This window comes from Vespula vulgaris, chromosome 19 (genome assembly GCF_905475345.1).
Source record: "Vespula vulgaris chromosome 19, iyVesVulg1.1, whole genome shotgun sequence".
Classification (NCBI taxonomy): domain Eukaryota; kingdom Metazoa; phylum Arthropoda; class Insecta; order Hymenoptera; family Vespidae; genus Vespula; species Vespula vulgaris.
In genome coordinates this window covers 12,000-18,110 of record NC_066604.1, presented here as the reverse complement: position 1 = coordinate 18,110, position 6,111 = coordinate 12,000, and the positions used below count along the sequence as shown (strand labels likewise).

At 41.4% G+C, this 6,111-nt stretch overlaps 1 long non-coding RNA gene across 1 annotated transcript; it reads right to left on the bottom strand.

The window, feature by feature from the left end:
* Positions 1 to 573: 573 nt before the first annotated feature.
* On the bottom strand, positions 574 to 1,647 carry LOC127070933 (uncharacterized). Its single transcript, XR_007784747.1, has 3 exons — positions 1,408 to 1,647; positions 1,110 to 1,269; positions 574 to 1,029 (listed from the first exon to the last, which is right to left on the bottom strand). It is a non-coding gene; the product is annotated as an uncharacterized LOC127070933 (long non-coding RNA).
* Positions 1,648 to 6,111: the final 4,464 nt, after the last annotated feature.

Here is a 6,111-nt window from a genome sequence, read left to right as displayed (position 1 = left end):
TAGAATTCATTATGAACTAAAAATGTTTAAATTGATTAACAAAGAAATTAATACTTGATAGAAAAAGAAAAAATTACACATTATTGAAGGGTATTTGTTATTGTCGGCATCAATTTACAATGAAATGTTTTCTATAATTCCATTGATTTTGTATTAGCAATACTTTTAATGTGTACGCATAAATGTATGTATATACATTTGTGTAATGGAACGAAATCTATTAGTTGTTTATTTTTAATTAGATATATGATTCTACTTCTCGTTAATAAACTTTACATTATTATATTGGAAGATACAATGGAAGATATCCAATTAAACTCTAATACAATCTTTTATTCGTTTGTCGTTAACGTTAAGACTTTTGATAAAAGATTTCAATACTTCGGTTAATAGTTAAAATGCCTTTCAACTGGCCGTACATAACAAAACTCTTCACATATGTATCAACGTAAGATGTAATACCACTGATTAAGAAATTCACTAATTATAGTCGACTATTGTCATTTTTCGATGCAAGATGTAAGTCGTAATTGCATTGAGGCATATATGAATACGTATATGATAATCTTTTTTTGTAAACCCTTAGTTACTCATTTCTGTTATGTATTATATACTATATATATATAGAGAGAGAAAGAGAGAAAGAGAAAGGGTAAACGAATCGATTATTGAAATAAAACAAAGAACGATATCGAGATTAAATTGAAATGAAACTTTGTTAGCTCTTGACAAAGAGGCACTCGATAAGGAAGCATGAGCCGTCCAAAGTACAATTATGTCAAAAACCCATTCATATTAAAGACGATTACACATATATCCGATTATGATACCTTTCTAAGTCCTGAAATAATTCCATTCAAATTTATATTACACTACTGCCATGTATGGTAAGTAATTGATTGTAAAGACTTTTAATAGACTAAGAAGTGGCGCATTCCAAGGATTTCTATATAATATAATATATAAGTTCTGTGTACCGTAGACTCTTCATTTTTGAGGAAACAAGTTTTTTCAAACCTCTGGGAATACCTAATAAGTAACGTAGCTATTTCTGGTTTTTGAAAGTTAATGCATAGTTTAAAATGGAAATATATACGATGGAAACATACTGACAATTTTTGCGGGTTTAAATGCTCCAATTATTACAGAAAGATTTGGTCCTATAAAAGATTATTTTTTGGACATTCATCTGTCACAGCTTCACAATTCTTTTCTTCATACTGTACGTCACACGCTTCGCGTATAGCCTCTTTTTTTATCGATCAAGAACTATCTCCAACAAAATACGATAACAGAAATTAAAAAGTTTCGTAATTCTTTCATAGAAGTAACTTTTACTTCTACAATAAAAAGAAATTAATAAATGTTATAGCTATGTGTGTCATGCAACGTGAAATAAAAACTGACCTTTTTCAATGCATACAAAAATGTTTTGGTGAAAGAAAATCTGATCCATTGGTTCTTGATTGTCCAGGATGATGATTCTTTCTTTTGCGAAGCTATAAAAGCGGTTGATATACTTTTGGCTGCGGCAAGTCTTGCTGTTTTTCTTTGTAAATCCAGAAATAATTCAATTCCAATTATACATTACGCCATTAGCGTACAAGTAGTTGATTGGAAAGATTTTCCATTGACTCATAGATGGCGTTGACTGAAGAATTTCCAAACTATATATAGATCGTTTGTAGACTTCACTCGTACATGATTGGCCCGATCTGGACAAAAAAAAGATCCGCCTAGAGGGCGCAACGAGAGCTCATCCATGAGTCCGGTCCCGTTCTTCTAGGTGCTATAGTTTCAGTAAACCGCTGTAACGTCCGTAAGAGTGCTCTAACCTCACTCGAACTTCCATAACGTCCGTAATATCGCCGTAACTACATAACGTCCGTAAAAGTGCCGTAACATCACTCGAACATCCATAACGTCTGTCTTACGTCCGTAAGAGTGCCGTAACCTCACTCGAACATCCGAAACGTCTGTCGAACATCCGTAACGTCCGTAACATCGCCGTAACGTCTGTCACAGCTCCGTGACATCACAGATGATCGAAATAACGCCGTAACGTCTGTCACACGTCCGTGACGACCATAACAACGCCGTAATGTCCGTCTGAAGTCCCTGACGTCCATAAGAACACCGTAACGTCTGTCACAGGTCCGTGACGTCACAGATGATGGAAACAACGCCGTAACGTCCGTAACAACGCCGTAACGTCTGTCACAGGTCCGTGACGTCATAGATGATCGAAACAACGCTGTAACGTTTCTCAGAGATCTGTGACGTCACAGATGATAGAAAAACAACGCCGTAACTCCTGTCACAGGTCCGTGACGTCACAGATGATCGAAACAAGGCCGTAACTTCTGTAACAGGTCCGTGACGTCACAGATGATAGAAAAACAACGCCGTAACGACTCTAATAGATCTGTGACGTCACAGATGATATAAACAACGCCGTAATTTCTGTCACAGGTCCGTGACGTCACAGATGGTCAAAACAACGCCGTAATTTCTGTCACAGGTCCGTGACGTCACAGATGATAGAAACAACGCCGTAACTTCTGTCACAGGTCCGTGACGTCACAGATGATAGAAACAACGCCGTAACTTCTGTCACAGGTCCGTGACGTCACAGATGATAGAAAAACAACGCCGTAACGTCTCTAATAGATCGGTGACGTCACAGATGATAGAAACAACGCCGTAATTTCTGTCACAGGTCCGTGACGTCACAGATGATAGAAAAACAACGCCGTAACGTCTCTAATAGATCTGTGACGTCACAGATGATAGAAACAACGCCGTAACGTCTCTAATAGATCGGTGACGTCAGAGATGATAGAAACAACGCCGTAACTTCTGTCACAGGTCCGTGACGTCACAGATGATAGAAACAACGCCGTAACTTCTGTCACAGGTCCGTGACGTCACAGATGATAGAAAAACAACGCCGTAACGTCTCTAATAGATCGGTGACGTCACAGATGATAGAAACAACGCCGTAATTTCTGTCACAGGTCCGTGACGACACAGATGATAGAAAAACAACGCCGTAACGTCTCTAATAGATCTGTGACGTCACAGATGATAGAAACAACGCCGTAATTTCTGTCACAGGTCCGTGACGTCACAGATGATAGAAACAACGCTGTAATTTCTGTCACAGGTCCGTGACGTCACAGATGATAGAAACAACGCCGTAATTTCTGTCACAGGTCCGTGACATCACAGATGACAGAAAAACAACGCCGTAACGTCTCTAATAGATCGGTGACGTCACAGATGATAGAAACAACGCCGTAATTTCTGTCACAGGTCCGTGACGTCACAGATGATAGAAAAACAACGCCGTAACGTCTCTAATAGATCTGTGACGTCACAGATGATAGAAACAACGCCGTAACGTCTCTAATAGATCGGTGACGTCACAGATGATAGAAACAACGCCGTAACTTCTGTCACAGGTCCGTGACGTCACAGATGATAGAAACAACGCCGTAACTTCTGTCACAGGTCCGTGACGTCACAGATGATAGAAAAACAACGCCGTAACGTCTCTAATAGATCGGTGACGTCACAGATGATAGAAACAACGCCGTAACTTCTGTCACAGGTCCGTGACGTCACAGATGATAGAAAAACAACGCCGTAACGTCTCTAATAGATCGGTGACGTCACAGATGATAGAAACAACGCCGTAATTTCTGTCACAGGTCCGTGACGTCACAGATGATAGAAAAACAACGCCGTAACGTCTCTAATAGATCGTTGACGTCACAGATGATAGAAACAACGCCGTAATTTCTGTCACAGGTCCGTGACGTCACAGATGATAGAAAAACAACGCCGTAACGTCTCTAATAGATCTGTGACGTCACAGATGATAGAAACAACGCCGTAATTTCTGTCACAGGTCCGTGACGACACAGATGATAGAAAAACAACGCCGTAACGTCTCTAATAGATCTGTGACGTCACAGATGATAGAAACAACGGCGTAATTTCTGTCACAGGTCCGTGACGTCAGAGATGATAGAAACAACGCCGTAATTTGTGTCACAGGTCCGTGACGTCACAGATGATAGAAACAACGCCGTAATTTCTGTCACAGGTCCGTGACGTCACAGATGATAGAAAAACAACGCCGTAACGTCTCTAATAGATCTGTGACGTCACAGATGAAAGAAACAACGCCATAATTTCTGTCACAGGTCCGTGACGTCACAGATGATAGAAAAACAACGCCGTAACGTCTCTAATAGATCTGTGACGTCACAGATGATAGAAACAACGCCGTAATTTCTGTCACAGGTCCGTGACGTCACAGATGATAGAAAAACAACGCCGTAACGTCTCTAATAGATCTGTGACGTCACAGATGATAGAAACAACGCCGTAATTTCTGTCACAGGTCCGTGACGTCACCGATGATAGAAAAACAACGTCGTAACGTCTCTAATAGATCTGTGACGTCACAGATGATAGAAACAACGCCGTAATTTCTGTCACAGGTCCGTGACGTCACAAATGATAGAAAAACAACGCCGTAACGTCTCTAATAGATCTGTGACGTCACAGATGATAGAAACAACGCCGTAATTTTTGTCACAGGTCCGTGACGTCACAGATGATAGAAACAACACCGCAATTTCTGTCACAGGTCCGTGACGTCACAGATGATAGAAAAACAACGCCGTAACGTCTCTAATAGATCTGTGACGTCACAGATGATAGAAACAACGCCGTAATTTCTGTCACAGGTCTGTGACGTCACAGATGGTCGAAACAACGCCGTAATTTCTGTCACAGGTCCGTGACGTCACCGATGATAGAAAAACAACGTCGTAACGTCTCTAATAGATCTGTGACGTCACAGATGATAGAAACAACGCCGTAATTTCTGTCACAGGTCCGTGACGTCACAGATGATAGAAAAACAACGCCGTAACGTCTCTAATAGATCTGTGACGTCACAGATGATAGAAACAACGCCGTAATTTCTGTCACATGTCCGTGACGTCACAGATGATAGAAACATCGCCGTAATTTCTGTCACAGGTCTGTGACGTCACAGATGGTCGAAACAACGCCGTAATTTCTGTCACAGGTCCGTGACGTCACAGATGATAGAAACAACGCCGTAATTTCTGTCACAGGTCCGTGACGTCACAGATGATAGAAAAACAACGCCGTAACGTCTCTAATAGATCTGTGACGTCACAGATGATAGAAACAACGCCGTAATTTCTGTCACAGGTCCGTGACGTCACAGATGATAGAAACAACGCCGTAATTTCTGTCACAGGTCTGTGACGTCACAGATGGTCGAAACAACGCCGTAATTTCTGTTACAGGTCCGTAACGTCACAGATGATAGAAACAACGCCGTAACTTCTGTCACTGGTCCGTGACGTCACAGATGATAGAAAAACAACGCCGTAACGGCTCTAATAGATCTGTGACGTCACAGATGATAGAAACAACACCGTAATTTCTGTCACAGGTCCGTGACGTCACAGATGATAGAAAAACAACGCCGTAACGTCTCTAATAGATCTGTGACGTCACAGATGATAGAAACAACGCCGTAATTTCTGTCACAGGTCCGTGACGTCACAGATGATAGAAAAACAACGCCGTAACGTCTCTAATAGATCTGTGACGTCACAGATGATAGAAACAACGCCGTAATTTCTGTCACATGTCCGTGACGTCACAGATGATAGAAACAACGCCGTAATTTCTGTCACAGGTCTGTGACGTCACAGATGGTCGAAACAACGCCGTAATTTCTGTCACAGGTCCGTGACGTCACAGATGATAGAAACAACGCCGTAATTTCTGTCACAGGTCCGTGACGTCACAGATGATAGAAAAACAACGCCGTAACGGCTCTTATAGATCTGTGACGTCACAGATGATAGAAACAACGCGGTAACTTCTGTCACAGGTTCGTGACGTCACAGATGATAGAAACAACACCGTAATTTCTGTCACAGGTCCGTGACGTCACAGATGGTCGAAACAACGCCGTAATTTCTGTCACAGGTCCGTGACGTCACAGATGACAGAAAAACAACGCCGTAACGGCTCTAATAGATCTGTGACGTC